Raw genomic sequence first — 11,483 nt, 5'->3', positions numbered from 1 at the left:
GGGTACTCTCCCAGGAAGGTCTGTGTGGCTTTACCTCTCCGTAGCCACTACGTTAATAGTTGCCACCATTCAGGCACCGATACTGATCGGATGGCTAAGGGTACACTTTTATGTAAGTCTGTGCTGTCTTTACCACCCTCCAAGCAATAAGAACTGCTATAGAGAACGTAGTGTTCCCTAGGTGGTACTACGATAACCTTCGTGTATGCTCATAGAGAAATATCATAAATGGAGGCACACTTAAACACAGTGATAAAATGTGTGAATTTACTGATGCAAATTACATGAACACACACACACAATCACAAGTAATACATGAATATGGAAGTATGGATAATAAGTCTGGAGATCGTCAGCCTCTTCTTCCACGACCTCCAACACTCCTTCAACTGGGCAGAAAGACAGGAGTCTCACACTCTCACAGGAGGGCCTCTTCACCACGTCGGCGCCTCTTCTTCACTGTCCTGCCATCCATACACACTGTCCCCTCTGACAGTCCTGGACACAAGCTGCCTTGCAGCATATTCTACTATTAAAGTATTAAAGTCCTGCTGCCACAGACATAAGTAACTATTGTGGCCTAACTAGCCTACTCACACAAGGGGTAATGGGAGGGAAAATGATCTACCTTACATTCCTGGCTCACGACGCCTGTCCCTTGATGGTGTGAGGTTCCCACGCTTCCTTGGGTCGATCCTTGACGATCCAGGAAGTTCCACAGGTCCTCAGGTGTCGTGGAGCCTTCGCGTCGTCGCCGTTCCAATCCCTGAGATTCAGCTGCCCCAATCCTGGTTCATCGATGGGCGCTGAGCTAATCACCATTTTTCCCACACTCGCCTCTCCCACAAGGCGTTGCTCCTTGTCCTAGGCACGGTGTCGTCCTTCCAAGATTCTCAGTGGATGTGACCCAGTCATAGCTAGGCCTGCCCGCCGCACCTTCCAGACCTCACGTCCAGTGGCGCCGCCCCAGCGTTGTCGCCGACTATTTTCCAAGTTTGGCACTTCAATGCTCAATGAACTTGGTTCCTTATTTGCTTCCCAGAAGCGCAGGGTCTCCAATAACTTATGGTGGGCTGCGATGGCTAGTCAATCCACTGAATAAGGCTTGTAGAGCCTCGAATCCTTGAGAGCAGACCGAGGCGCGTCCTGTCGCTTCCAAGGTCAGATCAACTCTGACGTTGGCGCCGCCCGGGGCACTCGGTGACGTCATGGCGGGCCCTGATTGGTCGCCCGCGACCCACGTCGGCCAATCCGCGATCGGCTAATGTCCCTTCCAAAAGGTCATATCTGCCGTAGGGGATACTGTTTCATTTTATATCAGGGCACCAATTTCTCATTATTTACAACTTATAATGTAACTCCCTTCCTTTAACTGGCAGCCGGTCTGGTCGCCACATATGTCAATAGACTCCCTGAACCTCAGAGAATCAGTAGGGAGAGCTGATATGACTCTTTAAGCCGACAAACGAAAGAAATAGGAGAGGGCACCGTAACACTAGGTAGCTCAGATTGATTGCAATGACAGCTTGAATGGTAGTTTAACAAAAATTAGTAGGCACAATACAGCATATGGCTAGCACATAAAAGAAGACAGCAATGAACACAATGATAGAGTTGTTTGGATTAAGTACATAAAGATTGGGAGATTGGTAACACTAGATACAGAGCAAATTTAAAGCTCAGTGTAGGAAACTACGAAGATGAAATTAGGTACTTTTTGTTTTTGTTTTTGAATGAGGCAAAAGTTTGAAAGCTTTTCAATTCACTAGGGATTAAGTTCCATAGACTAGGTCCCTTTATTTGCATAGAGTGTTTACACAGATTAAGTTTGGCCCTGTTTCGATAAAACTACAAATAGTAATTATTGAATTATTACATTAGCTTATAGCTTTTCTGAATGCATTAAAAAATGTTGTTTCATACAATGAAGCAACACCGAGAAAGTTATCAACTGTTTCCATCACCCTGAAGGCTGCTTAAAATATATTACATTAAAATATCCATGCACATATTGTGACGGAGTTCCCCCCCTTGTAATTCTCCCACGCCTGCAGTAAGAGTCATGTCTACTTTTCCCAAGCGTTCTCTACGTTGCAGGCTACAATTTGATATATGGGAGAGAGTGAAGTGTTCTCGGAGAGCCGAGAAATTTGTGAAATAGTAATATTTTGGCCTGTGGTATAGGCCCTTTAGGGAGCCAAGATGGCGCTGGCTTCCCTGATCTCCCGCCAAAACCGTGTGACGTCAGTGGCACTGGATTGGTCACCGACAGCAGTGTGGCACCGGGAGCCAATGAAAACCTCCCGTGGCGAAAGTGACGTCACGAAGGAAGGGGGTCCGGCCAGCGCGCCGGGCTGGCGCCAGCAGTCAGACACGACACGTCATAGAGGTCGGACGTGCGACGAGTGGTCCTGTCAGTCGGACAGTTATTCCAGCTCCCGTGGATTTACGCGTCACCGGAAGTCCGCCAGTACTCTGAGAAGTCTTCCCTAGTTCATGTGTTGAACCAGAAGAGGGAATTGACGGTTATTTGAGCAACAAGTGCTCCAGTCAGGTACGGTGCCAGTAGCAGTGAAGCCGTGCAGTGACGTATGTTGACGTCTGTGGCAATTCACCAGTTCATGACAGCGTAGTGGCTGACAGAGCCACTGGGTAGCTGAGGAAGAGAGGACTATTTGGAGAACCGGACGACTGTAGCTGAGACGTAGGCGACAGCCGTTGCTGGGAGAAGACGACGGCCAGGAGACCGACTCCAACCTTCAAGAAGTCAAGGAGGAGGACGGACCTGCAGTGAGGAGGCACGGAGACGACGCGCTAAACGGTGGGACGACGAGAGGCTCTGGTAGGACACGACGACGTGTAGTGTGGGGGCGTTCCCGACACGAGGACCAGGAGCTACATCTCGACTCTCATCGGAGGATAGGGTGAAGTAGGTGGTTCTAGTTCCCTCCCCATTCCCCTTTAGTTAGCTATGTTATTCGGCTATATTTTCTAGCCTGAGGATTTTATATGTTGTGAGCAAGTCTCACCCATGTCATGGTAAAGCACCAGTGTGCTAGACAGTACTATCAAGAGTACTTGTAATATTCATGTTGATTATTGGTGTGTACAGGCACCAGGAACCAGTGATAAATTTACTGTGTTGTGTATATCTTTCTATAGATTTTTTATATGAACATATAGTGGTAAATTATATATAATATTATGCCAGTATTTGGAGGTTAGGCTATGTGCCCAGAAACTATTTATTTTCCATGTATTGATGATTGATTTATATACCATATATATGTCTATGTTCATTCAGTGAATAATCATTTGTGAGTACAGTGAGTCATTGCGTTATCGCCAACGAGAGAAAGTACTGAAAACTCCAGTGTTAATAGTTCATAATATATTGTTGAGTGAAGAACAATGTGAAGCCATTACAGTGAATCATTATAGCATTAATTGTAGAAAAGACTGTTTGAGCCTGAGTACAGTGTAACTGAGTAATACGGTTTATTTAGCCAATATCGAGTGAGCGAGTTTCTAGTAATATTGGAGAATTTAATGAAACAGCGCGCGTGAATCTAGAAAACAAGCAAATTTCGCGCGGAGAGACCATTGCGATCAGCTGTTCTTGACACTTGATGAGGAGGGGAGAGTGTTGCCCTCTAGCGGTCGCATAATATCCGTGGGAATTACCGGCCGAGTCAGGATCAGTTGATTTATCGATTATTGTGTGGCCTTGTGACATCTTTCATACATTTTAAGTAAAATACAAAACTCTCTTTGTGTTTTTATCATCCCCTCCATTGATCTTGTGGCTATATTATACTGGTAAATATAGAGTGATAACAATAAGTACCTGCCTGATTCCTGATCTTTAAGTGTGACCTTGCCAAGGCTACCACTGAATACACCAGTCCACTGATGGTGTTACTGGCCACCTTAAACACCAGTTGGCGATCTTGTGGATAACCGTAGAGCCCTATTGTTGGGGAGGGCACACGACAGTCGATGTGAACGAGTCGTGTTCTCACTCTTTCTTAATAAGAGGCCGTTAAGATTGACTGGGAGACTCTCCTGGCGTGCAGTGGCGCCGTGAGGATCGAGGGAAGACCCGCAGGGCTACGGTGAGTTACCTTGGGCATAACTATTGCTCACCCCAGAGTGAGGGTAGAGAAATAACAGAGAGTTGAAACCCCAACAATATATATGTTACTATCTGTGTATGTAAATGTTTCTCCTGTTACAAAAAGCTTACCAGTTCTGTGTTGTCTAGGAGATTGAGGGGAAGGTTTTGTACTGGGCCTGAATACAAAAGCTTACCAGTTCTGTGTTGTCTAGGAGATTGAGGGGAAGGTTTTGTACTGGGCCTGAATACAAAAGCTTACCAGTTCTGTGTTGTCTAGGAGATTGAGGGGAAGGTTTTGTACTGGGCCTGAATACAAAAGCTTACCAGTTCTGTGTTGTCTAGGAGATTGAGGGGAAGGTTTTGTACTGGGCCTGAATACCGAGGTGCTTGGAGTCATAGATGATTCTGTTATAAGTGGAAGCGTATTAGCATTGTATAGAAAATACTTACCAAATTGTTTTAAATAGATAAAACTACAAATAGTAATTATTGAATTATTACATTAGCTTATAGCTTTTTTGAATACATTAAAAAAATTTGTTTCAGATAATGAAGCAACACCGAGAAAGTTATCAAATGTTTCCATCACCCTGAAGGCTGCTAAAAATATATTACATTAAAATATCCATGCACAAATATATGTTATATATATGTAAATATCAGCAGTTGTGGTAAATATCAGTGTTTTGGTACCTGCAGTTTGAAAAGTTCCAGGAGAGCAGCCCAGAGTGTCCCCACGGGAAGCCCTCGCAGAAAAATGGATTAATAATGATAAAGTGACTTAAGTTTACTTAATAAAGTTTTGGAGCTCTGAAGACTCACAGGATTGTGCATTCTGATAGGCCTTTTGAGTGTACTGAGTGTTTTGGAAAGAATCAAAGTACAAAGCAATGTTAAGAGTCACATGCTAATACATTCAGGCAATAAACCTCATGAATGTCTAAAGTGTGGAAAAAGATTTAGTCAACCTGCTCATATGCAGGTTCACATGATGGTGCATTTGGGGTTTAAACTGTATGAGTATCCAGAATGTGGGAAAAGATTTAGTCAACTTTCTCATGTGAAGACTCACATGATCATGCATATAGGTGACAAACTTTATGAATGTCCAGAGCGTGGGAATGGATTTGGTCAATTGGGACATATGAATACTGATTCTCGTCGTTTTCTGTTACTATTAATTTTTTAAATTTTCTTACAATATACCTGTTAACATTTTTAATTAATGTTAATTAATTAATGTTCATTTATAATTAATGTAATGTACAAAATTATATTCGTTTGCCTTGTTCGGGTAGAAGGTAGACACAGTAGTCGCTTCTGTATATATTTATTGACTGAGATAGCAAGGTATATATCTGCCTAGCCGAGGTCCTTCTACTCTGAGTCTGTGAGGATAACTGAGGCTGCTGGGAGCATGCCTGATGCTCCTCTGTCTGGCATGACGTCAGAGGCCTACTCGCCTGTGATTGGTTACATTTCAACTGACAGAATTTGAGTATAACACCGCTCGGACACGCTACCAAGTCGACGTCCCTTGTCGACAAGCTCTGGCTAGCTATATAGTTACAATGATACTGAAAGGACCTCGGTGGCATTCAATAATGGCTTACATGTGAAATTTGCATAATAAAACATTGAAAGAAGATCAGGTGTGCGTAATACAAACAACTCGGCATATATGCACCAAAAAAAAATTCATCATAATAGGTGAAAATCATGGTAACAATTCTTTGATTAAACCAGAGTATTAAGAACATGTGTATGTCTACTGATCAGATATGAACAATACAACTCAAGGTATTGCCTAAACAAAATTATTAACATGTGTCAATGGCATGTGCTTGAAAACCATACAAAATTAAACAATTATTACATTAATGGAACAAAGTTCTGACCTAACAACCACAATTGAATTTCAAGATAGATAATGATTTTTTTTTTTTTTTTTCTCTTTTTTTTCTGAAATAATACAATATATTTACAAGACCAATGTACAATATATATAATGTGCAATATATTTACAAGCATATACAAGACCTGGATCAAGAAGACTAACATCTGCGTGATAGCAGTCAGGATTCACTGGCCTCAATGTGGTTGCTAGAACAATGATAACTCCTATGACAAGCACTGTAAAAATACAAATGGTAGTAGACTTAACAATGGCATCTAATTTATAACAAAATAAATTTGAGAAAAACTATACATTATATATAATGGTAATAATAAGACACATGTGGTAGAAATACTGCAAATGAGTTTTTTTTTTTTTTTTTTTTTTTCAAAACAAACAGAATAACTGCAGCTCACCTAGCTCATCCAGAGCACTATACAACTCTGGCTCTGACTGAAGGTCCGGAACAGGTGAAACTTCATGCGACAAACTATCATCTTGAGAGATATCCTCGTTAACATCTAGCCAATGGACATGTGGTGAGTGCACGGTTGAAACGAGAGGTCTAGATCTAAGATTATAATTGCTAGTATGGGGTTGCTGAACATCAAGTGGTCTGTCAACCACAGAAGGTGGTGTCCGAGTAGGAGTATCTGTCTGGGTAAGTTCATTGTCATCTTCCTCATCAGTCTCGTCAACAGTCATTTTAGCTAACTTCATGTGGTCTAAATGTTCATTTATATACTCTCCTGTTAACAAGTTCTTAAGTCTGTATTTGTTACCTTTAATAAGCTCGATTACCTTATATGGACCCAAAAATTTCTTAGTTAACTTGTACATAGGACCAGACCTGTGTTGGTTAAGTATCATTACTACAGATCCAATAGTTATTTTACTGGGTTTAGCTCGTGCATTCCTTGCTAGAGTGAACTCGGCTGTTGCTTTGGACAGTTGTTCTCGTATTTTCTTGAATACTAGTTGCATTTGTCTCCGCTTCACTTGAACAAAATCATCTACGTTATATAAGGGAGTAGGAGGTACGTTAATCAATTCATTAGGGAGGATCTTATCTGTACCATAAAGAATAGCGTGAGGTGTGTCACCAGTAGAAACATTAATTGAAGAATTTATAGCACACTGAATTAAGGGTATAAAATCATCCCAATTGTTGTTATCAAAATTCAACGTGACTCTCAAGGCATCTAACACTTTCCTGTTAGTACGTTCAGCTAGTCCATTACTTGCCGGATGATAAGGCATGATGCTACATTTTTTGATGTTATATAAATCACACAAGCTAGTTAGAATACTATTACTGAATTCTGGACCATTATCTGAAAGGATTACCTTAGGCATACTATATCTACAAATTATTTGGTCATGGAATGCGCTGGCTATGGTTTCTGCTGTTTTGTTCGGGATAGGAACTAGTTCGCAAAACCGTGAAAAATTATCGACCATTACAAGCAAATGTTTGTTCCCTTTCTCTGTTTCCGCAAAATTTGTCAATAAATCCATCGATATTCGTTCCCAAGGAGCTTTAGTTGCTGGGTACACCTGAATTGGATTAGGTCCTGAAACATGTCCCTTGTGCTGTAAACAAGTTAAACATCTGTCAACATAATGAGCAATCTCCTTAGCCATTTTTGGCCAAAAATATTTCAATCGACCTTGTTGGAGTGTACGATCCTTTCCTGGATGTGCACTTGCAGGAGCATCATGGATAATTTTTAACACAGTTGGTACCAAGACAGCTGGAACAACTAACTGACAACATTTCCTCGGGGCTGTCCCTAGCTTTACTACTCTACACAGTAAATTGTCCAACATAACTAGTTCTTTCAATGGTACTGGCGGTTTATGAATCGGGCGAGTGTCTTGCTTAGTCAAAAATTTAATGATGGGTGCCCATATGGGGTCTTGTCTTTGTTCCGTTTCTACTACTGTAGCATCTAATGCTGGGTAATTTAACTGAATCGCAGCTACGTGTCGAGAAAACGCATCGGCTACAACATTTTGCTTTCCTGGAATATATCCAAATGTGGGATTGAATTCTTGAATTGTGAGCAAATATCTAGCAAACTTTCCAACTGGATTCTTATTTTTGAACAAGGGAATTAATGGTTGGTGATCTGTAAGAACATGAACTGGGTAATTATAAATTGTATCCTTGAAATGTTTAAGTGCCCAAACAACTGCCAAGGCTTCTCGTTCTGTTGCGCTATAATTTTTCTCTTCTTTAGATAATGTGCGGCTAGCATAAGCTATTGCGTGATCTCTGTGATCATCTGTTTGAAGTAATGCAGCACCTAAACCTATGTCACTAGCATCTGTAACCAACGTAAAAGGTTTAGAAAAATCTGGGTACCTAAGGACAGGTGACGAAATCAAGGCTGCTTTGAGTTTTTTGAATGACTGATCCTGGGCCTCTCCCCAAACAAAGGGTTCATCTTTTCTTTGCAACTTGTAAAGCGGAGCAGCTATAATAGAGAATCCAGCAATAAATGAACGATAAAATCCTACAAGACCTGTGAACTGTCTTACGGCTTCTGCGGTACGAGGTGTTGGAAAATCACGGGCAGCAATAATTTTTGATTCATTCAATGTAATACCTGAAGGTGTAACTGTATGACCTAGGAAATTAATCTTTTGCTTTAAAAATGAACATTTTGCAAGCTTTATTTTTAAATTAGCTTCAGCGAGCTTTGCAAGTACCTTTTCAAGGTTCTGGAAATGAGTCTGAACATCTTGCGACATGATTATGAGATCATCAAGGTAAACTAGAAGCGTACTTCCTATCAATCTACGAAATAGATTTGTCATGAGCCGTGAAAAGGTTATTGGACTACTACGCAAACCAAACGGCATTCTTTTGAAATGAAAATGACCATTGGGAGTACTAAAGGCTGTCAATTGTTTACTTTCCTCATCAAGGGGGATTTGCCAGAATCCCTGCAACAAATCTAACGTTGAGAATACTTTGTTTCGACCAATACTTTGCAACAAATCATTTAGAACTGGAAGTGGGAAACGATCAGGTATTGTTACTCTGTTAAGCTTGCGATAATCGATTACAGGTCTCCAAGTCCCATCTCGCTTTGGTACAAGAATCAATGGAGCGTTCCATGGCGAATTACTCGATTCAATTACATCACTCTGTAACATTTCTTCTACAAGTCTATCTGCTTCTGCTCTCTGAGAATGGGGAAGACGGTAAGCTGGTACATAAATAGGCGTAGTTCCTTGTTCAAGGGGAATTTTATGTGTAATGAGAGGAGTGAGACCTAATTTTTCTCCTGGTAGAGCAACAACAGCTCTATTCTTGTTCAAAATTTTCAAAAGCTGAGCCACAGAGTCAGGAAAATCAGTAGGACTGAGGTGTTGCGCTTGCACCTCTGGCTGAGATCCCTGTTCTCCTGGTGTGAGTGTACAAACAGTATGATCCATGGAGACATCATCCACAACTCGCACCGGTAACGAGTAATGGGCAAAATCTACAACATGGGTACCAGACTGGAGATGGATATCGGCATTACTTGTGTTTGCGATAAAAAGTGTGACAGTACCATCCTGCACTGTGTGCCAGGAGGGTTCAACAAATGTACCATTCACTTTACATGTTTCACTTTCCGCAATCACATCCGACAACTCAGGCACTCCCTGAACCTTAACTCTTATTCTGGTGAGAGAATGAGGGTGTAACACAGTGTCAGTAGCCGTGGAACCACTGACTTCAGAGATGGAAGCTGCCAGGCGAGCGAGACAACGAGAATCCGTTAGGGCGTCCCCTTCCAGAAAGTCCCGATACTCATTCTCCTTAACAACTGCACAACTACTATGCTTCAATCGAGTGCCTGTTTTCTCGGGTATGCTACCACGACAATGATTTGACAAACCTACGCTTGCAAGGCGGGTGTCAACAAAATTAACATAATCTGATTGAAGATTGAACTCGTGGCCCTGTCGATACATGCTACACAAGGGTATGACATGGTCTTTGATACTTATGTTCCAACGATGGGGAAACAATGCAATATTTTCATCAATCATGGTGTACAGACCTAAGAGAATGTCTCCAGGAAAATGAATAATGTCAACAACTAAACATGTTATAGACAATGTGACATCATTGAACTTGAGTGGGAGGTCAATTTCACCCTGAACTTTTACTTTATTTCCTGAAATACCACTTAGAAAAGGTATGTGTGACTGTTTTAAAATAGTAGGGTGCATACTTTCAATGTCTCTAAGAGCTGAGGGCTTGACAATATTAATTTTTGCACCTGAGTCAAGAAAAACTTTTAAAACTCTACCATGTACAATGGCTGAGACAAGGGGACCATCACTTGAGACTGGACAAGTTACTATTTTTGACTTATGTTGTCTGGGATATCTGTGTCTTGTTTGTGTCAAATTTACTGTGGATCCGTCAACATCTACAACTGGTCTAGAGTCAGTGTCCTCCTCTGTCAAGTGTCCAAATCAATTTTGGGTAGCTACTGAATACACAGGGAGGGCACTAGGATTGGCTAGCTTGAATTGGTTAGCGGATGGCCTTGGGGGTTTCCCGACGACATGGAGTGAACATTCTGAGCTCCAGCATTCTGTGACTGAGCATTATAATTTGAAGTTGCATTATAGCTGGGCTGGGAGTTGTAATTACGAGAGTTCTGATAATGTCTTGGACGCTGTGAGCCTCGCCAAGACTGACCGTGGGAGTTACGAGGTGGAGATGTCCTTTGCCTAGCTCTACAATCCGCAGTGTGGTGACCAACTTGTTTATGGTACGTGCAATATGGAAACCTAGAATAATTAGATTGATGAGGGGGCCGAGAGAATTGTCTAGGAGGTGATGATCTAGGGGCGGACCAACAGTCCCTTGCAAGGTGGTTACTCTTACCACAATGCCAACATGAGGGAGTGGATGGTTGTGGACTATGGCGTTTCGGCATTTTATGAGGCGGCGAATTTGACTGGGGGCTACGAGCATGGGTACGCTTCTGCGACCAAGAGTTTTGAGAATTTGTGGGAGGATGCTGAGAGCTTGTGACTACATTTACAGCATCAGAGGGTGGCAACAGTTGAGCACTTCGGGGAGCTAGTTTATCTGCGGCATTGTTAATAGCCTCAAACACTTCACCAATTTCATGTTTAACACCAAAATTTTGTTGCTCAACGATTGGTTTTGTATGCTCGGGGGCAAAATGCATTAAAGTACCAAATGCTATCATTTTGGCCATAGCCTCAGGGGACAGATTATTGTCTTTATCTAACCAAGTCGAATTATTCATAGCAGAAACTAAGGCATACAGATACTGATCGAGACGGCTAGTAAACGCATTAAACGATTCACCAGGCTGCATGGTGGCATTGGCAATTTTCTTGACTAACCTATATGGGTCAAGGTCTCCTTTATTAACAAAGCGACGGCGAAAGAAATCCTTAAATTCAGGCCAAGACTGGAGGCTA

The sequence above is a fragment of the Procambarus clarkii genome, chromosome 73, assembly GCF_040958095.1.
Source record: "Procambarus clarkii isolate CNS0578487 chromosome 73, FALCON_Pclarkii_2.0, whole genome shotgun sequence".
NCBI lineage: Eukaryota > Metazoa > Arthropoda > Malacostraca > Decapoda > Cambaridae > Procambarus > Procambarus clarkii.
The sequence above is the reverse complement of the archived record's forward strand: the minus strand, read 5'-3'. Positions refer to the sequence as shown.